Source organism: Octopus bimaculoides, chromosome 9 (genome assembly GCF_046866305.1).
Source record: "Octopus bimaculoides isolate indiv1 chromosome 9, ASM4686630v1, whole genome shotgun sequence".
NCBI classification, from domain to species: domain Eukaryota; kingdom Metazoa; phylum Mollusca; class Cephalopoda; order Octopoda; family Octopodidae; genus Octopus; species Octopus bimaculoides.
The window spans coordinates 31,441,849-31,465,102 of NC_142936.1; the positions used below are offsets into that span (position 1 = coordinate 31,441,849).

General features: G+C 38.0%; 1 protein-coding gene and 1 pseudogene across 20 annotated transcripts in view; both read right to left on the reverse strand.

The window, feature by feature from the left end:
* Positions 1–23,254, reverse strand: part of LOC106875847 (coiled-coil domain-containing protein CG32809) — a 931,982-nt gene that overhangs the window by 625,527 nt on the left and 283,201 nt on the right. The gene's annotated exons all lie outside the window — the stretch shown is intronic.
* Positions 11,956–12,717, reverse strand: LOC149134035 (uncharacterized; annotated as a pseudogene).

The window sequence follows — 23,254 nt, forward strand, 5'->3', positions numbered from 1 at the left end:
GAATGTAATGACAGATGAAATACTGCTAAGCATTTTGTTCAACACACTATTAATTCCACCAGCTTGCCACCTTAACAATAATAACACCAGTGATTTCGAATTTTGGCACAAGGCCAGCAATTTCAAAGGAGGGGTAAGTCAGTTAAATCAACCCCAGTGCTCAACTAATACATATTTTATCAACCCTGAAAAGATGAAATGCAAAGTCAAACTTCAGTGAAATTTGAACACAAAATGTAAAGAAGGATGACATGTTGGAGTATTTTGCCCAGTGTGCTAATAAGTTTAACAGTTCATCACCACAATAATAATAATAATAATAATAATAATAATAATAATATTTTAAAAAGGATTGACATAACTCTTCACAAAGGTAAGCAGTCAAGACGAAGAGCGCGATTCAATTGTAGTAGATATTTTATTGGTTGAATGATATTTCAGCAGTAAGTCTGTCTTTGTCAAGTTCAAAATAAGAAGTGATAAAAATTCAAAATTATAGAAATTTAAATGTAAAGTATGAACGAGAGCAACCAGAGTCCACACATTGATGGAATTACATCAGTAGTCTTTAAGTTTTAATTTTATAACAGGCAAAAAGAAAAAGACAGAAAAAAAAAGAGAGGAAAGAAAAAAGAAAAAGAAGAATATTTAATCAAACAGTTTGATGATATTCTCCTGTCATCTTATTCATTCCTCCAGGGTGTGATGTTAATAACCCGCAAACATATTTCACCTTGTGCATTCTGAGAAGTAAAAGGGAAGCAGATCCAGAATATTTTTTGAGAATATGCACTTTCAAGTTTTTTTCAAAATTGCAGCCACTTGAAACGAAATGTTCGGCAAGTTCTGTCGAACTACTGTTATTGTGCCTGACATCGAATCTGTGCCCATTAAACCTTTTAATTGTTCTGTTGTACAACCAACATAAATCAAGTTGTGTTTCGTGCATTCTGCTGCATACACCAAATGGGAATCTCTACATGTCCCACCTTCAATCTTTTCCTAATTACCCACAGGGACTCAAAGTAATGCTAAAAAATGTTAAGAGATGTTAACCAAAGGATTAACAAAGAAAAAACATGTAGGTTAGGACCATATAAATTATACAAAGATGGGGAAAAGGTGAAACTACTCAATGGAAAAATTAAAATTTTAAGAGACTAACATGGAACGTGGAACCATGTGGTTGGTCAGCAAGCTACTTACCACACAGCCACTCCATTTATGATAAATAAATAGAATTATGATAAAACAATATGTAAAACAAGATATGATTAAAGGAAATAACATGAAAAATTGGTCAGGTTAAAGGGCCCTGTGTATCTGTCAATCTGCTATTGTTGCACTTATTAAAAGTTTTTGAGTCAGTTGAAGTTGAAAAATACTAACATCTTCAAGGTAAAATTTATTTAGTTCATTGTCATAAAGACAGAATGTTGAATTTTGTTTTTACCACATTCTGTCTTTTGCATTTCATCTATCTTAAAAACCTAACTGCATGTGTTAATTTTTACTATCCATGGAATCACAAATGTATGACTTTATCTATAAGTTACCAGTTTGATTTTTGAGACACAGTGAATCTCAGTTCTTTGCCCAACTCATTTTTTTTTTTTTTTTTTGACGAGGGATATCAGTGTTACATTGTAAAAGTTGTTCCTTTTCACTTGTTTCAATTGTTTAATACTGACTCTGTTTTCCCTTTCCAATATATTCTTTTTCCCTTTTGTGTTATGTTTGATTGTGTGTTCATTATCTTCAACAATTATTATTTCTTCTTCATCACATGGGGATGGAGTGGTGTTACTGGTTGCTAATGGTAGGAGAGAGAATATCTACTTGCCTGTTCAGGGGCTGAGTATAATATGATTTCTCTAGCTATTCCTGAAGTTTTGACTATGCTTTGGAAGAGGAAGTCTGTTGCTCTTGTTGCTGTCAGAAATGACAGTAATGATTTCCTTTACTTTCATTTCAGGATTTTCTGCCACTAATCTTTCTGATTCTTCAGGGCAAGAAGCTCTGAAGTGGTTCTTATCTTGGTAAATGTAGTGATTGCCCTGAATTATCAATCTCATACTCTTTGTCTTGATGACCTCAGTTAGGCACAGTTCTCATCTGACTCTTTGGCCTTTAGGGATCCTTCATTAGCCCTGCCTTAATCACTCCCCCATACTGTGTTACAAAAGTAACAACCTGCCCATAGATCTACATCATTCTCAATGCTTCTAATTGTCAATCTTGTACTTCTTTGTCTCATGTACTGGGGGATACAAATTCTATTGATTTTAATTTATGTTTTAGCTAAGTCTTCAGTTTTGAAAATACAGCAGATAATGCAGTAACATTTTCCTTTCTCATTTGAGAGGATTTCTTCAAGATGTCTAGAAGTGCTTGTCGTTGTTTATGAGATAAGATTCAATCCAGATGCATCTTTTCTTAAGCACAGCTATATACATTTTCATTTTTTCTCCTTTGGATTAGATTCCATGGTAAAGAAACACTATTGGGCCCTACAAAAATTCTTTCAACTAGTCTTTTTGATTCTTGGAACTAAGTTATGTTTAAAAATTCTGTTAGTTCTATTAGTGTTAGAATCAGAGCAAGATTAGTTTTAAAGCACAACAGCTATATGAATGATTGAAACAACTACAAGATGAGTCACTTAAGAATGTTGCCACAGCTGTTGTTACCACTGCTATTTTTCAAACTGCCAGTTAAGATGTTTATAATATTTTTATCAATTTCTCATTCATTTAAATGTTCATTCTTTTTTCCGTTTTTTGTTCATTCAGTTATGCATTTTGTTTTCATGTTGTGCTTTTTTGTTTGTTGTAGCATGTTTTGTCATGTATTGTACGTATTTAGTGGTTATTTTGGAAGTGAAAATGTCATGCATATAAATAAATAGTAAGAAAGAATAAACTTGCTTTGTTTTGTCTACCTCTGATATTGAGGACAGGCTTTCTTCAAGTTTTTATAATTTATTTTATCAACTTATCCCCAATCACCCATCCCCAAAAATTATGATAATAATAATAATAATGGTTTCTAATTTATGCACAAGATCAACAGTTTGGAAGGAAGGGTGTTAGTTGACTGGTATTTTATTTTACTGACCCTTGAAGGATGAAAGGCAATGTTAATCTTGGTAGATTTTGAACTTAGAATGTAGAACTGAAACAAAAACTAAAAGTTTTGTTTTTTTGGATGTTCTAATGCTTCTGCCAGCTCACTGACTTTAAGAATTATTTCTACTTTAGACACAAAGCCGGAAATTTTGATGGGAGGGGATTAGTGAATATCACTGACACCACTACTTGACTGCTACTTTATTTTATCATCCTCAGAGGGATGAAATTTGACAGGATTTGAGCTCAGAATGTAAAGAGCTGTCAAAAATACCACTATTTATTTTCTACAGTTTTAATTTTGCCAACCAGGTTTTGATTTAAATACAAAGCAAGTAATTTTGAGGTGGGGGTTAATTGATACTATTGTCCCAAGTACTTGGCTGATATTTTATCAACTCCAGAAGGATGAAAGGCAAAGTTGACCTTGACAATATTTGAGATTAGAAAATAAAGAGCAAGAAGAAATGCCACATAGAATTTTTCTGATGCTCTAATAATTCTGCCATTTTCTTGTCTTAAAAATAATAACGACAATAATACAGTAAAAAAGTATTTTCTAACAACTAAGTCTCTACATACTTGTTCAATCAAATGAATGTAGCAGACAAATCTCCCTTAATTCACAGCTTGTCATTTTGGAAAAGAAAGGACACATTAGAAAATGTAGTACTAGATATGCAAAGAACAGGTTGGGCAAGACTTGGATCATAATTCTCTATCAGGGCTAAGCTAAGGTAAAACAACAACTTTCCAAAGTAAAACATATGCGTGCATGTGTGCATACGCACGCACGCACGCACGCACACACACACACACACACACACACACACACACACACACACACACACACACACACACATACACACACACACACACAGTTTCTCTTCTGAAGGAATAAGACATCTCGTTTCTGTTAAGAAAATGCTATCTTGCAAGGCACAACTAAGTAGTTTTGATGCCAAAATCACAGGTTGTGGGTCCTTTTGCCAATCATAATGTATTCCACTTTAAAGTAAAGCTAAGACTTTATCATGCTTTCCTCTGGATCTTTGTACTCGTGAGAATTCTAGTACCTGTTCACCTAAGATCAAAGTAGTAAACAATTTGAAAAATTATAATCATGTACACACACGTGTGTGTATGCAAATGTTTGTATACATGAAGTGAAAATTTTCCCTATAAATGTTTGTGTGTCTACATATATTTTCTAAGATTACAATTGTCCATCTAACTATCCATCTATCTATCTATGCATACACATATATGTGTAAGTATATATAAATCAACCTTCATCCCCATCTATCATCAACACCATACCAATACAACCACTGCCATTACCAACACACAAACTCCTTAATTATCAAAAACAACACAATAAAAGAATGAACAAGATAAGCAACTCTATCTAAAAAATTAAGTAAACTATCACATGAAATAATGTGGTATCATCATCATCATCATCATTTAACATCTGCTTTCCATACTGACAGTGACAGGAAAACAGTAGGCTGCAAGACTGTGTCAAACTCCAATGTCATCTTTGACATGGTTTGTGTGGCTGGATGCTCTTCCTAACACCAACCACTGAATGATTTTTTTCATGAGGTTGCATGAAATATGCAAGACAGAAAAGAACATAGAAAGAAATAGAAAAAGCACCCACTATTAAGAGGAAGTGCTTGGGAGGGGAATGTGGTAGTAGATGGCTGTATGCCAGGTGTTTAAAGACTAGAGCATAATAGAAGGATAAGCACTGGTGTCCTGCTTAGCTGAAAGAGAAAAAAAGAAGGTAGTGATGGAGTGCTAGAGTGAACTCCCAAAGAACATGATGGTGAGCATAAGAGAGGACACACATGGTGGGTCATGGGAGGGGATGAGAGGGTGGATGCTTTCATAAGAGTGTGAGGGGGAAATAAACAGGTGATGGTACTCTATTTTAAATATTGAATAAAATGTCTTTAATCTTAGGTCAATGAGGATTGACTTGAAACTAAACAACAACAATTTAATTAACAAGAATAATATGACTACTACCACCATCAGCAATACTCCCACTATCACCAACTCCAACAAGGAAACCAATACCATCAACATTACCACCACCACCACCACCATTACCAATTTTGAATAAGCAATTGGCGACAACAATAATACTATCAGCATGATAGCAATGCCTGTAGCTATATATTTTGTATGTCAATACAACAGTGTTTATAAGTAGAGTGTGACAGAAGTCAGAGAAGTACAAGGATGAAGTGCCCATGAATCTACTAACCCTTCAACTAACTGTAATCATACAGTAATTCCTCCCATCTCACTTCACCCTTTCCGTCTTCTCATTTCCATTTTTGCATCATAGGAATAAGACAACAATGTTTTGTTCTCACAAAATAGTTCTTTCCTGACACTATTTTTTTTACTATATATCTGATGTGGATAATTGTTGATCATCACTGCTGTTTGATTTACCTACAATTCAAGAAATCTAAAATGAAACCATCAAATGGAATTGAAGGTCATAGTGTGAAACGAAACCATAAAAAAAGATTACATTGGATATTAAACTCGATGTTTGAAAAAGGCTTCATGTAGGACAAAAAAAAAATTCAGCTACATTACGAAAACATTAAATATTGCAAAGTACAGAGTGAGAAGAATACGTTAGAACAGAGAGAAAAATTAAGTCAACAGTTCAAAAAGTTATTCTGTTAATTGCTTGAACTTTATTTTTTCACAAATATAATGTGATGTTTAAAATGAGATGGCTCTTGCATGTATGGATTAAGGCTCAAACTCTATGCATTTTACCAAAATGTACAATGGTAATTATATAAAAAAAAAGCTAAATGTTTGTATGATGATTTTCCAAAAGAAAAAAAAAAAAGAAAAAAGATCAAACTTCTAATGGCTAGTAAAGGCTGATATGAAAAGTTTAGGAAGTGCTTGACTTTGCACAATTTAAAATTGACTGCTGAAGCTGCTGGTGCTGAAACAAAAGTTGCTACTTATTGTTCTGAGCAGCTGAGAAAAATTATTGCTGAAAGAGAATACATACAAGAAAGCATGGATGATGAACTGTTTTGAAGAGTGGTTTACAAGCATTTTTGTCCTGCTGTAGAAAGGTACAGTGTCAGACATATTTCAAAGAATGAATTGCTCACTATAGACAATGCACCAAGTAACTCAGTGAACTTAAGTGAACTTTCTGATGATGTGAGAGTAGATATATCCCAAAGAATGCAACTTATTTGCTCAAGTCAATGGATCAAGATGTGATAGCTAACTTCAAGGAATATTATCTGAGAAGAACTTTCAAACTATGAAACAATTCATAAGGAAAATAAACCTACAGTTAGAAGTTTAACATAATACAATGGTCAGACAATGTTTCTAGCTTAACAAATTTTCCACAGGCAGAAAGTCTACATCAAATTTGAAAAGACTGTGATATTTGAAGAAGTCATAGAGGATGATATGGTTGAGTTGCTAGTAGTCCATACAGAAAGTTTATCTAATGAGAAACTACTTAAATTAACTGCAAGGAATATTGCTGAAAAGTTGGCAATTTTAGAGGAAGGTCAGCAAGTTTTTATGGATGAATTTACAATGAGCTCAGTTCCTACAATGGGCTGTACAAAGAGATGATATGTCATAAATATCAAATGGTTAGGGCAAGTTTTTCATCCCTCAAATAGATTTTGATGAACTAAAAGATAAAAGATAGTGTCCCTCATCATTCCAGTAACTTTCGTTCCACTGCCACCCCGTCACACAGTAGCCAACATCTTTTAATAGTAAGAATGTACTCTATTATGATATGATTCTTATTTATTCTCTAATGTATTTCTTTTCAAATGTTTTTATGTCTAAATATTGTATTGTTTATGTTTAGAGATAGTTATATTCATGCATAAAATAATACTAGCAACAGATACATTGCCAATCTAGTCACACTGATTTATACAATTTTCTTTCTTTTTTTTTTTTTTTGCTTTAAGCTCACGTCTTGTTTATATCTTCATCAGGCAACTTAAAAGGATACCCCACTGAACTATTGTAAGCTATTCCTGGAAACTTAGAGAAATAGCATAATGAATAACAGTTTCTTTTTATTTTATATATATATATATATATATATAAAGTCAATCTTTATATCCAAGTTGTAGATATATTGTTAGAATGCCAAATACTTTGGTATTCAACCTGAGAGATCCTCTCATATAGACATATGGTGCATAAAAGCACAGATATATAGCATATGTGATTTTAGCATACTGCACCCCTACAGTAGCAGGCATCCATCCTTGCATACCAGCCAAATCTCACCGCAAATAATATATATAGAATAACAGTCTTTTCAGTCACTGATTTTGCAAATAACCATCAAGCTTATTAGTGACAAAAGCAGTATTAATACCAAAAGTCAATCTTTATATCCATCTTCATGTGAATGTATTGTTAGAAAGCCAAATACTTCAGTATTTTCCCTGAGAGGTCCTCTCATATAGATGCACAGGCATAGATTGTAGAAGGTGATATATACCTGTGCTTTTTGCAATATCAGTGAATGAAAATACACACGTTTTTCTATATATCATTAGCAGTGAGGTTTGGCTGGTATACAGGGCTGGACACCTGCCACAGAAGAAACACAGTATACTGTGCTTCTTGAAGTGGCAGTTCTGATGCCCATGCCAGGATAATTCTTGTGTGCAATGATATATGTCTGTGATTTTATGCACTGTCTATATGAGAAAACCTCTCAGGGCAAATACTATAGTATCCAGCATTCTAATATTTCCATGTTAAGTTGGATACAAGGATTGCCTTTTAATACTGCTCTTGTCAATAATAATTATATATATATACTAGCAGAGATACCCGGCGTTGCCCGCATTACATGCAATTGAAGAATGAGACTTTTCTGTTATATTTTCTGTAAGGAACTGGAATACCTATGATTCGAATTTCATCAAAATCACACATGAGGGTCCTTTTCCTCTTTACACAGTGTAAAAAGATTCTAATCATGACACATGTATCCCATACTATTGATCTTTATGTGCATATTCCACAATTTCAATCTTCTGGAACCTGTAAAAAGGATTTTGCTACTGAAAAATGGAGCTCATGGAGCTGTAAAATGTGGGAATGAAGGCCCCTATTGGGGGTGGGTGTGTTAATGTCAACCAGAGAAGTTGAATTGTTGGGAATGTTTTTAACTTGGGTCTTATAGTATGCTTGTATATATGTGAGAGTATAGTTTCACTTTAATAGTTTCACTATGAAATTGAAAGTATTAAAGTGAAAGTATCTGACATTACAGTAGCGACATGTTATTGTTTCACTTTTGACATGTAATACTGAAATAGTGGAGGAGATATGATATTGGTGTGGGCTCGAACTATGCAAGAAGTTAAAAAAAATTTGGGCCTAAGACACTACATGGACCCTAATTAAGCCATGTGTAAGTTTGGAATGAAATTGGTTGTGTAGTTCTCGAGTTTTAGGGATTCACACAGACACACATTCTCATCTTTATATATATAGATATATACACACACACACCCAAACACACATATATATATGTATATCAATATAAATACATGAAAGTCAATGAAGTTTGGTAAAAGAAGGTGATCATGTACATACTTTCTTGCTGTTGTCATTATAACACCTCGCTATAAACAATATTCCTTGTTTTTCCTTGTGGAGCATATGCAAATAGGTTTGTTTTGCTTCCCACTCTTGAGCAGCCAACATACAGTTGTCCATATGAGAAGCATGGCTCTTCCAAGAGAAGACCAGCTACAGAGAGGGTTTGACCCTAAGATTTGTTAATGGACATGGCAAAAGTGATACGAAGGGGGAATTGCAGTCTTCTGAATGTAAAAGGAATGTCTGCTCCTGATGGAATTCTTGGAATAAAGACGTCATCACCTTTTCCACATCCAGAAAGAATGGTAGCCTCGATAACGTGTGACATCATCTTCTTTATCACGAGCCATGTTCCATTGCAAAGTCTTGGCGGTTCCAGATTGCGGAGTAGCATAACAGGCGTTCCAACTTTAAGTGATAATATGTGGGGAGGTAGTCCAGGAGGCTCCGACGAATTGAGAAATTCAGGAGGATAGTTCACCACTTCATTTGTATCTGGAACCCTATCAACAGACTTGTAAGTTTGAAGATTGCCGAGAAGAGAATGCATCAGCTGTTGATTAATTTTTGTAACAGCTACGTTTTTTGGAGCTAATATTGCTCTTTCATACAACCAATTGTGATTTAAGTAGTTTTCTTTGAAGTTGGGAAAGACTTTGTGTTTGAGGTCATCTACAGAATTAACAACAGAGCAAAATGGCCATACTTCCATTTCTCCTGCATCGTCGAGAGGCACCTTGCCATCACCAATTGTCAAAATGTCCTGTGCAAACTTTTTAGACATTTGGTCGCCGTGTAGCTGAGCTCTCATGTTAAGACTGAGGATGGTAACATGATGCCACAGGGTAGAGGACTTTAGGCATGCTTGGACCTCATCTGCTCTAGTGCCTTTCAGAATGACAGGAAGAGTTTGCCTGAAATCACCTGACAACAGAAGCGTAACACCTCTATCTAATGCTTCCAAAGCTCTCTTGTGATCCATGGTTCATTCATCCCAGACAATTAGATGACACGTTTGAAGTACCTGCCCCTGATCTGAGCTTTTGGTGATATTGCATGAAAGCATGTCGGATGCTGCTAAATTGAGAGGAAGTTTGAAAGTCGAGTGTGCTGTCCTGCCACCGGGTAACAAAGTAGCTGCAATCTCAGAGGAAGCCACAGCTACTGCAATGTCCTGATGCTGCCTAACTTCTGCAAGGAGAAGCTTTGTTATAAATGTTTTTCCTGTCCCTCCAGGAGCATCAAGGAAGAAGATTCACCCCTCACGTTGGTGTACACTGTTAATAATAGTTGTGTAGGCCCGCAGCTGGTCCAGAAGTAATTTATGCTTGTTTTCAGCAATGTACTTTGAAAGTGCTTGAGTGTCGTAAGATGTTTTTCATGAATGACAACATTGGGAAGGCTATTTGACACTGACCTGAATGTTTGTGGCAGGCCATTTGTGGACAATTCATTACCACCCAGTGTGACAATTCTGTCTTCAATGTCAATGAGAGTTTTGTTGTAGACTTCATTGCTGATACCCTCCATGTCAGGATAGAGCCATTGAGCTTGCCGCTGAAAGTCTTCAGCCAGGTTGTCCCTGTACTTGAGCCATAGAGTTGCAGGATCACACAGTTCGCATGTCTGTAGTAATACTGCAAATAGTGCCCTGAGACTTTTAGGTGATTGTGATAAAGCAGCCCCTCCCAAAGTTGCATCCCATTGTGCACCATCTTCTAACAGTCCTTATCGAAAGCAGGCTTCTCTGTATGTTGTGCAGACATGTCCATGAACGGTTCTTAGGGCCTGGAAACACGTGGGGCCTCTGACCTCATGCAGTAGTAGGCAGAGGTAGAAACACTCTTGTTGAGTGGGATGTATTGTGTATACTCAGCCAAAGCAAGTGTCAAACTTAATGCCAGGGTAGCCATGAACATTTTGACCTGCTTTCCTTGGAGTCCATTGTTTTCCATTCCAAGTGTAGTACGATGGAATCTGTGGATACAGTAAGGTTTGAGCGAATGGATCCACTTGACAGAGCTTGAAGAATGCAGTGAGTGTGCTATTCCTTGGTTGCTCTGCCAACAGAGAAGCATTAGCATCGGTGAAGTACACTCTTTGACCGTTTATCAAGTGCACTGCAAGCTGTTGAATGGCAAGGTGTCGTTGGTGAAGTGGAAAACCAAAGATGCGCCAGAAAGCCTCGTTGCTACTTATGTAGCGTCCCACCTGATAGTGCGTCACTTCATCTTGGCAGTATTGTTGTTGAAGTGCAAACACTGCAGCGTCAGAACCCTTGTTCACACACTTGCAAACATACTTGATGGACTTAACGGAGTTGCAAAACTCAATGTTAATGTGGGCATTGAAAATCTTTGACATGAGTGGGCAGTAGGGAATAATCCATCTATTATCAACCTCGTGCTGTCCGATAGTTGCTGTGACACTGCCGTCTTGTGGTTTTCTCCGTCTGTATGATGGATACCCATCAGCACCTGTCTGAGTTTGTTGTAGGAACTTCTTTGGAAACTTTTTTGAACATACGCTGTCTTTCAAATATGGTGAGTTAATGTTGAATCCAAGCCCACATGGACCATGCACCATGTTTGCTTTAACTATGTCGATAGTACTTTGTCTAAAGCTGGATCAGGAAGTTCTGCAGAGATTATGTTGTCAATGTCAGTTGATTTGATCTTCGTTGAGAGCCAAAGCAGGATATGAGCATGTGGAAGGCCCCTTTTTTGCCATTCGATTGTGTACATGTCACATTGTATGGGTTCGACGATTTGCCCTTTTTTTAGGAGGTCCATGAGAGTAATTAATTTCAGATGGAAAACTCGGGCGAGGAGGTCGTGCCTGTCTTTAGGCTTTTGACGGAAGAAGAGTTCGGCCTGAATCTCCTTCCACTTGGGATTGCATGTGAAAGTGATGAATAAATCAGGCCTGCCGTAATGGCGGACAAAGGTCATTGCATCCTGTGTTCTTTCTTGCATATATCGAGGACTTTCAGTGAACGTGGAAGGCAAAGTCTTCCTATGCTTGTTGGAGCAGCATCATTGTTGATGGCATCTCGGAGATGGATGTAGCTGTCAGAGAGCAATTTTTGTTGATGTGATCTGATGAAACACAATCTCTCTGATTCCATTTTTGCGCACATATCAACTGCAAATTGATGAAACAGATCTCAAGACTGGTGGAGGTAATTACAGGAGTTGTTTCGTGTCATAAATCGGTATGAGTAGAAGTCCATGCAGGATACTGGCTTGTTGAGATATTCATTACGATTTTGTGGATGTTGCTGTGGTATACCGATGTGGTAGCTATCCTCACCGTAAACAAACAGAAGTAGATACTGAAGTGTATCGTATGATCGGTGTGTTTCTGTAATTCGTTGGAGGGTGGTGTCACGTTGCCTAAGGACAATGTCTCTGGGATTGTGCTGTTCACCGTGAAGGAATACAGCTATTTCATTGCACGTGGGTGCATTGTAACGGCCTGCATGTTCTGTAGATGGTCTTTTCTGAGCATCTATGATAACATTGAAATTAGAAGAAGCTTTTGTTTCCAAGGCATACTTGAAGCTGCGTACGTAGCTGTTTGTCTGGTGCAAAAGGTCTTGTAGTTGCATTATCAATTAAAATTTAGTGGCTTGTTCATGTAAATTACCTACAAAGTACAGTTGAAGGAATTGAGGATCTTTATTTTCAGCAGGTTCGAGTGATCCTATCCTATGGTAAACTTGTTCCTGCACTTTGAAAGTTGGCATAAACCCACCTTCTTGAACAACATTAGTGCCGAAAGATGTCATTTGGAATGCACAGTTATACTTGCGGATGTTATTTAGGAAATGTTTCGACTCTGTATTTGTGCCAGCGTAGAGTGACTTTAACAACTGTAGTGGATCCTGCAGCGGAGTGGGGCTAACTTTTCCATTAGCATAACACATAGCAGGAATTTCTCTGGATCACTTATTAGCATTGCAGAAAGAGCAAGTGGACATATCTCCAATTTTTATCGCTGGGTGGCAATCATAATGAAGGTTAGGGTTGTAGCTGAAAGCCTTCAATAACCATCGCGAGCTGCATGGCGTTGAAAATCCTCGTCTATGAGCTCTTTGTTGAATGGAACTCTGCAGCATAGAATGTCTCTGTTGTAATGAGTGGGAAGATCGCACAGCAGCCATGTTGGCAGCATTCCTGAGCAGGCATGTAGTGCATTCGTTTTTCTTCTCTGCAGCTCGTGCAGCAGCAGTTGAGGTAGCATTAGCACTTCGTTGAATTTGACACTGGTGTTGAGTCTCTGCAGCTCGTGCAGCAGCAGTTGAGACAGCATTAGCACTTTGTTGAATTTGACGCTGGTGTTGAGTCTCTGCAGCTCGTGCAGCAGCAGTTGAGGTAGCATTAGCACTTTGTTGAATTTGACGCTGGTGTTGAGTCTCTGCAGCTCGTGCAGCAGCAGTTGAGGTAGCATTAGCACTTTGTTGAATTTGACGCTGGTGTTGAGTCTCTGCAGCTCGTGCAGCAGCAGTTGAGGTAGCATTAGCACTTTGTTGAATTTGACGCTGGTGTTGAGTCTCTGCAGCTCGTGCAGCAGCAGTTGAGGCAGCATTAGCACTTTGTTGAATTTGACGCTGGTGTTGAGTCTCTGCAGCTCGTACAGCAGCAGTTGAGGTAGCATTAGCACTTTGTTGAATTTGACGCTGGTGTTGAGTCTCTGCAGCTCGTGCAGCAGCAGTTGAGGTAGCATTAGCACTTTGTTGAATTTGACGCTGGTGTTGAGTCTCTGCAGCTCGTGCAGCAGCAGTTGAGGCAGCATTTTATAAAGAGATTTTATAAAGTTCATAAGGTTAAGTCAAAAATATCCGAATATAAAAATATAAAAACCGTAAAAACATACATATGTATATATATATACATACTTTAACATATACATAGATATACATAAATAAACATAAATACATAAATACATATATGTACATTTAAATGTACATACACAAATGTCCACACAAATGAATCAGTTATCATTGTTATTATACATGAGGAGGACACATATATATACCCACCCACACATACATACATACGGTTTTTATATTTTTATATTTGGATATTTTTAACTTAACCTTATGAACTTTATAAAATCTCTGGAGAGGCCTAGAGAATCATCCATGTACCTATATTCCATCCATTTCATCTATTAATTACTTCAGCCTACTGGAGTTATAAAGATAGAATGAGGCATGTCACCACTAGACTGAAACAGCTCTAAGTCATTATCCCATTTTCTGTCACTATATGTCATTTTTAATTACTGATATGACATAATATGTCACATGTGTTTGTATACTGTTATTATTGTCCTTTTAGTAAACAAATAAACAAGTAAATTGACACAATACAATGTCTGCAAGTTGATGAATACCACCTATTCCCCTCCATTTTCTTATTGCTATATATATATATATATATACCCGTCAGAGTGTAAGTATCTTGAGAGAAAAGCTGAACATTAGAAGCATCAGTTGTGGCATGCAAGAGAGACGATTGCGCTGGTATGGACATGTGGTGAGAATGGAGGAGGATAGCTGCGTGAAAAAGTGCCACACCCTAACAGTTGAGGGAACCCGTGGAGGAGGTAGGCCCAGGAAGACCTGGGCTGAGGTGGTGAGGCAAGACCTTCGTACATTGGGCCTCACCGAGGCGATGACTACTGACCGAGACCTTTGGAAATGTGCTGTGCGTGAGAAGACCCGGCAAGCCAAGTAAGATCGTTGCCAGTGCCCCTGGACTGGTTCTTGTGCGGGTGGCATATGAGATGCACCATTTTGAGCGTGGCCGTTGCCAGTACCGCCTGACTGGCTCCTGTAGGATTTTCGAGCGAGATCGTTGCCAGTGCCCCTGGACTGGCTTGTGCGGGTGGCACATAAAAGACACCATTTCGAGCGTGGCCGTTTTCATGCGGGTGACACGTAAAAGCACCCACTACACTCTCTGAGTGGTTGGCGTTAGGAAGGGCATCCAGCTGTAGAAACTCTGCCAAATCAGACTGGAGCCTGGTGTTGCCATCCGGTTTCACCAGTCCTCAGTCAAATCGTCCAACCCATGCTAGCATGGAAAGCGGACGTTAAACGATGATGATGATGATGATGATATATATGTATATATCTGAAGCTAACTGTCATTTCCACCTATTCTCAGTTTTTCTTCATGGTCATATACATATATACCTTCAGTTGTTCATTTTATTGCACAAATATTTCACTTTCTTCAGTTGTAAGAATTACAAACTTCAGTTATTGATAAAATATTTTTATAATTTGTCACACTATATACTAAAACTAGCAGCTTGCATGAATCAGGAATTCACACTTAGTGCCTTCTGAAATACAATTTTTCATGATTCCCTTTCCATTCAGTTGGGTCAAATGTCTCACTTCCATTGGTTGGCATTACAAGAACAATCAACTCTTTGTAATGAAATACTTTTGTTTACAAAACTAGTTTCCACAAAATATTTCAATTCCTTTGGTTGTGGCTATAAGAACAACAATTCATTTATTAATAAAATGCTTTTGTTTACAAAATGTACTTTTTGTTCTTATTCTGTTAGGATGTTCAGAAGGTACTGTCCAAATTTTTGAAAGCACTTTTTCAAATTCAATTTAAGATGTTATTTTTGTAGTGCTTTAGATGAAATTTTACATGCTTAATAATTGTTGTGTACTCTTTAATAAATTGTTATTGATTTCTTTTAGAATATAACTTTGGAGCATAGAAACCTTTAATTTCAAACATGTAAAAAGAAATGCATTCACTTTTTTTTTGCATGAATTCAAGCTTTGACATAATGCTTCACAAACAGCTGTCAATATCAACAGTACAATGGGGATTTGAGAGATTTCATAGTGGGGATGAAAACCTTGAAGATCAAGAAGGCAGAGAACATCCATCCACCCTTGATGATCAGCATTTGAAAACAACAAAGTGTCAGAGAATTGTTTCATATCCTTGGTGTCTGTAAGAAACTAGAAAAAATGCATGTTTACTTGATCAAAATGAGACCAGCATGAGATCAATGTGGGCCAATTCTGCTCCGCAACAACGTTCAACCACACATTTCCAGTATGATTCTGCAGACGTTCATAGACTTGGGGTGAGACTTTACCACATTCTCCATATTTCCATGAACTGAATTCAAGGATTTCTTGGCATTAAAACCTTGTCTTTTTATCAATGAGGCATTAATAACCTTGTTAATCGATTGGAGAAATGCATAGCTGTTCAGTGATCGTATTTTGCATAATTCAACCTGTGTATAAGTGCAGTTTTTTAAGAATATAGGCTTATTTTTAAAACTGGTCATTATTTTCTGAACAACCTAATACATTTTACTACATTGTATCTCTTCTCAGATTGCAAATCCACAGGCATATCCTACAAATATCAGATACATAATCCACAAATGACAACACCATGTCATTGGACAGCACTATGTTGTATCTTCATTTATTCAATTACTGTACACAATATAAATATACACACATATCATAAACACAGTTTATTAGATGGATCAACAATATGTAGCCAAATAATTACAGCGACACTTTATAATGTGAATATACATGATGACAATCCTGAAAAATTTAATGTATTTAAGTAAACTCTTGTGAATTCAGCCTTCATCATGACACAGAAACTGTTGTAGGTTGTAGTATTTGTGATTGATGAGATCAATATTGATGATTTTAGGTGCTTTAACAGCAGTCTTTGAATAAGACATCTGAAGAAGTGAATGGACTACAGGAATATTATGTATTTCCATATATCATGGCATGTATTACAAGAAGACATGAGACAAGGTGATGAAATATGATCATGGAGGCAATAACAAGTGACCGAGACTTATGGCAATATGCTGTACTTGAGAAGACACATCAAGCTAAGTGAAATTGTTGTCATATCCAGTGCCAGTGACATGTAAAAGGCACCCATGGTCAGTGACATGTAACAGGACTCATGCTGGTGACATGTAAAAGACACCCAGTACACTCTGTAAAGTGGTTGGCATTAGGAAGGGCATCCAGCCATAGAAACCAAGCCAAACCAAATGCTTGAAGCCTGGTGCAGCTCTCTGGCATACCAGCTCTGGTCAAACCATCTAACCAATGTTAGATGGAAAATAAACATTAAATGATGATGATGGAAAACGAACATTAAATGATGATGATGATACATTAGGCAATTAAGGATTTGAAGTCAAGGAAGGCTCCTGATCTATCAGGAATTACTACCGAAATGCTTAAAATGTGTGGCAGAGTAGGATAAGCCCTAGTTACCATTTAGTTAATCAGGTTATAGAAGAAGATATCATATCCAATGACTGGTGAAGCAGGATTACAGTCAGCTGCTGCACGGGTAAAGGAAATGCCTCACACAGAAGTAATTACAGAGACATCAAGTTGCTGGGCCACATCATAAGAGTTACAGAAAGCTGAACTAGTTAGGAACAGAATTAGACTAGATGAAATGCAGTTTGTTTTTGTGCCAGAGAGAAGTACCATCTTAGACAATTGCAGAAGTATTTAGGTAAGAGTAAATCACTAAGAGTAAATGCTGACCTGGAGAAAGCCTTCAATAGAGTTCCTTGTTCCATGAGGAAGTTGGGTGTAGACAAATGACTAGTGAAACCCATACATGCTATGTACAGGGGTGCTATCAGTAAGATGAGAGTTAGCCATGTGTTCAGTGATGAATTTTAGAGTAAAGGTAGGAGTTCACCAAATTTTGATTCTCAATCCCCTCCTATTCACCATTGTCCTTCAGGCCATAAAAGAGAAATTTAAGACCAGCTGCCCTTGATGATCTCATTTTCTTAGTGGAATCTGTAATAGAAATTTTTTTTCCAGGTGTGGAAGCAAAACCTGGAATCAAAGGGCCTTAAAGTTAATTTAGAAAAGACCAAAGTTCTAGTAAGCAGGAAAACAGACAGGACTCTACTTCTATCAGGAAAATGGCACTGCATGATATGAAGGAAAATCATAGGCAGGAATTTCATGATATACCTAGTGCAAGCTATGGACACACAAGAGATGTGGTGGAAACACAGGAAGGTTAACAGAGAAAGTAGTTCTTGTGCATGGCCGATGCATATATACAATAAGCACTAAGAACTTTTGATTCAACCAAAGAAAAACTATTTCTAGTATGCTCTCATGCACTGCTGCAGTGTATCTATCACATATGCAGCATATATTCTCAGATATTCTAACTGTGATTCTACTATATCTCTTGTATTCTTATGACTTACATTGGGAATAGTGTACAGAGTTTATATCTACTCCTTTTCTGCATATTAAACAAGGCCATTTTTCTAAAGATACTTGGGTCCTGTCATCTTTCCTACCTACTAAAACTTTCATTTTTGCTAGGGTTACCTTACACTCTCACAATTCTGGGTTTAGTTTCAATGCATGGAATTTCCCTTCTAATTCCCCTATAGATTCAGCTGTGATCAGTGGATAGGAGTTCCCATGAACAGTCAGTTTTAAACTCCTCTGAAATGGCCTGTAATACCATAATGAATAGGAGAGGTCTGAACCATGATGGACTCTCTTCATGTAAAATTTGTCACTGAAATTACTGTCAACTCTCAGTTTACTTAATGCATCTTTGTACATAGCTTGTACAGCCCTCACAAGCCATTCTTCACCATCTAGTTTCCTAATTAGAACTCCAAATCATTCAGAGCCAGAAATAACAGTTTATTCTTAGTGAAGTATTTCTCCTGCAGTTGTCTCACAGGGAAGATTGCATCTGTAGTACCTCTTCAAGTACAAAGCTAAACTGCATCTGATCTTGACCTACTCTGGCATGGATCAATTATACTAGAACTCTCTCTGTTATCTTGAGAACCTGATTTAGTAGTTTGATTTCTCTATAACTATTCCTTTCAAAGTCCTTGTAACAATTTACGATGACATTGATATGCCACTCATTAGGTATAACACCTTCTTGTATGACTTGATTAACTATCTAGGAGGTAATTTTCTAAATTACCTGATCAAATATTTTAAGCATTTTCACATCTATCATTGATGGACCCACAAATTTTTTCTCTTCTTGTCTTTGATCAACTTATCTACCACACTGCTGTCAGCTTGAATTGCTGATCATTCTGTTAGGTCAGTATGAGGTGATCCCTGCTTATCTCATGTATTTCCATATTCAGCAGTCTTTCATAATAGCACTTCCATGCTTGTTTCTTTTGGAATGCAATGGAATACAATTCTCTACACTCTTGGAGTGGTTGGCATTAGGAAGGGCATCCAGCTGTAGAAACACTGCCAGATCAGATTGGGGCCTGGTGCAGCCTCCTGGCTTCTCAGACCCCAGTCGAGCCATCCAACCCATGCCAGCATGGAAAACGGACGTTAAATGATGATGATGATGATAACAATGACGACGACGACATCTCGGTTCTCTCTCACACATTATCTCAAAGTCCTGAACATTTTATGCCTCTAATCCTCACACTACTGGGCAGATGCAAATCTTTCTTACAACTTCCCCTTTAGCCAAATACACCTATACACCTGTTGCTTAGATGTCCTTCTAGCCATTAGGTAATGCTCTCTATTACCACCTTCCTTCCAGGTTTTCTAAGCCTGTCTCTTAGCTTTAATGCTCTATCAACTTATTTCCCTACCATATCACTTTTCTCCAGCCATATCTCTGATGTGTAGCCTGATGTGTAGCAGGTTATTTCAAACAAATTCTCAGTTGTCATCTATGCTATACATATATAAATCTTCCTTCCTAGAGTCATTTGCATCACTTAGAAATTCTCTAAATCTATTCTTCATTGTGGGATCATTTAGTTTCCATACCCCTCTTCTCCATGCAATCTTTTCTGTGTCTGCTTATCTCTGACACTGACGACTATCCTATGTTGCATTTTACAATTTTGAATAGGAAAGGTTTTGATGTTCACAACAGTTCTTCTGTCCCATCTCCTGGTGAGTATATAATCTATCTGACTTGTGAGTTTAACAGATTGGTAGGTGATGAGGTTGTTGACTGGTTTCTTAAAGTGTGTGCGTGTGTGCTGTAAAATGTTAGATCAGTTGCATCACAAAACTCCAGGAGCCTTACACTATGCCAATCATTTCTTAGTAATAACCATAGTCTCCATTTATGTCATGGAAGCCTTCAATGTGTTGGCTAAATTGGCCACTGAGTTTACCAGCTATAATATTGAGGCCAGTGTCGGTTGTCATTGTGGTAATCTGTGGAAGGGCCTCATAGAAATGGTGCTTCTGTTCTACTGGCAGTCCCACCACTGAGATGTATGCTAAGATAAATGTTGCTATCGAGTTACCAATAAGTAGTCTCAATTTAATAATCATATCACACATCTTTACTACCTCAGTTACTTCATCTACCCATCTCTCAGCAAACAGTATGCCTAACTCACCCCTGCTTTTACTATTGCTCACCCAGAAGAGTTTGAACTGCTGTCTAATGTGTTGAAAGCACCCTTCAATTGTTGGATGATATACTGGGCTTTGTGAAGACCTGTCGAGCTGAATGAAGTTGTCATGGTTGATGCTAGTGCTGTCTGAGTGGCACCCATGCTGGTGGCATGTAAAAAACACCATTTGAGCATTGGACCTCATGGAGACAGTGACAGGTGACCAAGACCTTTGGTGATATACTGTGCTTGTGTAGACCTGTCAAACCAAGTGAGACCGTAGTCATGGACGATGCCAGTGTCAGGCAAACAGCACCAATGCTGTTTCATGTAAAAAAACACCCACTACATTTTAGGAGTGGTTGGCATTAGGAAGGGCATTCAGCTGTAGAAACCTTGCCAAATCAGAGCAGAACCTGGTGCAGCTCCTTGACTTACCAGTTTTCAGTCAAACCATCCAACCCATGTCAGCATGCAAAATGAACGTTAAATGATGATGGTGATGATTATACCTCTTGCACACAGCACATATTCATCATTATCACGTTCGTTTTCCATGCTGGCATGGGTTGGATGGTTTGACTGGGGGTCTGGGAAGCCAGGAGGCTGCACCAGTCTCCAGTCTGATCTGACAGTATTTCTACAGCTGGATGCCCTTCCTAATGCCAACCACTCTTAGAGTGTAGTGGGTGCTTTTTACGTGCCACCAGCACAGGGGCCAGAGAGGGCTGGTGTCAACCACTTTGGATGGTGGATTTTACATACCACTGACACAGGAGCCAGAGGGGGCTGGCATCGACCATGTTTGGGTGGTGCTTTTTACATGTCACCAGCACAGGGAGTCAGACAGGTGGTGCTAGCATCAGCCACAACTACAATTTCCATTTGACTGTGGTGTGATTCGATTTTGATGTTGATGTTGATGTACTTGACTCAATAGGTCTCCTCAAGCATGGCATGTCGCCCTACAATCCAAAGGTACTTTTTGAGTGGGCTGGTTATGCAACACTGGTGTAGGCTACAACTGTGATCTCACTTTATTTGTCAGGTCTTCTCAGTCACAGCATATCTCCAGAGGTCTCGGTCTTTCATCACTGCCTCTGTGAGGCCCAGCATTCGAAGGTCCTGCTTCACCACCTCACCCCATGTCTTCCTGAGTCTTCCCCTACCACGGGTTCCTTCCACTGTTTGGAAGTGGCACTTCTTCACACAGCTCTCCTCATCCATCCGTAGTACATGACCATACCAGCGCAGACATCTCTCTTGCATACCACATCTGATGCTTCTTATGTCCAACATTTCCCTCAGGGCACTTACACTCTATCGTGTGTGCACACTGACATTGCACATCCAGCGGATCATGCTAGCTTCATTCTTTAGAGCCTATGCATGTTGTCAGCAGTCACAGCCCATGTTTCACTGCCATGAAGTATGGCAGTTTGCACACATGCATCGTACAATCTGCCTTTCACTCTGAGCGAGAGGCCCTTTGTCATCAGTAAGGGTAGAAGCTTTCTGAACTTTGCCCTGGCTATTCTTATTCTAGTGGTAACACTCTCTGAGCATCCACCCCCACTGCAGACTTGGTCACCTAGGTAGTGAAGCTATCAACTACTTCTAGTTTCTCCCCCTGGCATGTGATGGAATCTGTTTTCTGAGCATCTGTGGTGTTTATTGCTCCTGAGCATCTGCTGCACATGAAAGCTGTCTTCCCGGTTAATCTTCCTTTGATGTTGCTGCACCTCTTATGTGTCCATAACTTACACTGGGTACATCTTATGGAGTTTCTACCTACATCTTTTCTACAGATCAAGCAGGGCCATCTACCTGAAGGGGTGTGTGATGTGTTCGCCTTCCTACTTACTAGGACTTTGGTTTTTGCAACATTGACTCTAAGGCCCTTCATGCATATATATAATATATGTATGCACACACACACACAAACAAAGGAACAAGTGTGGGTTGTATTTAAGAAGTTTGCTTCCCATCCACATGGTTTCAAGTTCAGTGCTACTAGTAGTGCTATAGTAGATGACACTATAGTGTCATCTACTATAGCAACCAGCACTTTTTATGCAGCTGTCCTCTTTCATACACATTACATGAACATACCAATACAGTCTTCTCTCTTACACACTGCATCTGATTCCTCTTAACCCCAGTTTTTCTCTCAATACATTTGCACTCTAAAATGTATGTACCTTTGCATTACACATCCAGTGGAGCATACTAGCTTCATTAATTTCTAATCTTAACATATCCTCTGCATTCAGAGCCCATGTTTCACTACTGAGTAGCACTGCTACACAAGAATCATGTTTTTCACTCTGACAGAGAGACCTTTTGTTGTGAACAAGTATAATATCTCACTGAACTTTCTCCATCCTGTTCTTATTCTAGAAACTATGCATTCAGAATATCCTTCTCCATAACTATTTAGATAAATAAGGTAGCAGAAACTATCTACTACTTCTCGCGAACCTTCTAAGTATTTGAGGAAAATCATTTCCCATGTGTTTTTAAAGTTTATTGCTCCTGTGCATCTGCCATAAACAACTTCCACTATCTCCATTAACCTTCCCATAATTCTACTGCACCTCTTATGTATCCATACTTTGTACAGGGTGCACAAAAACTTTGACCTTCGGTAAATTAACTTTAAAGCCCTTTGATTCCCAGTTTTGCTTTCACACCTGACATTTCTTTTCACACGCACATGCATGTGCATATAGACATGCGCACACATGCATGCACACACACACACACACACACACACACATACAGAAGAAGTCAAAACATTTCAGATATACTAAGTTTCTGGGAATCCTTATTGACGAAAATTTGAATTAAAAATTGTACATTCAAGCAAAATAATCCAAACTGTCAATGCAAATAATCTGTAGGAAACATAAGTTTTTGGACAACAAAGCGATGGAAATGTTTTTTTTTTTTTTTTTTTGTTTATGCATATTTAATATTCAGTAGCCTAGCTTGGGTTAGTGTCAAGAAGTCAAAAT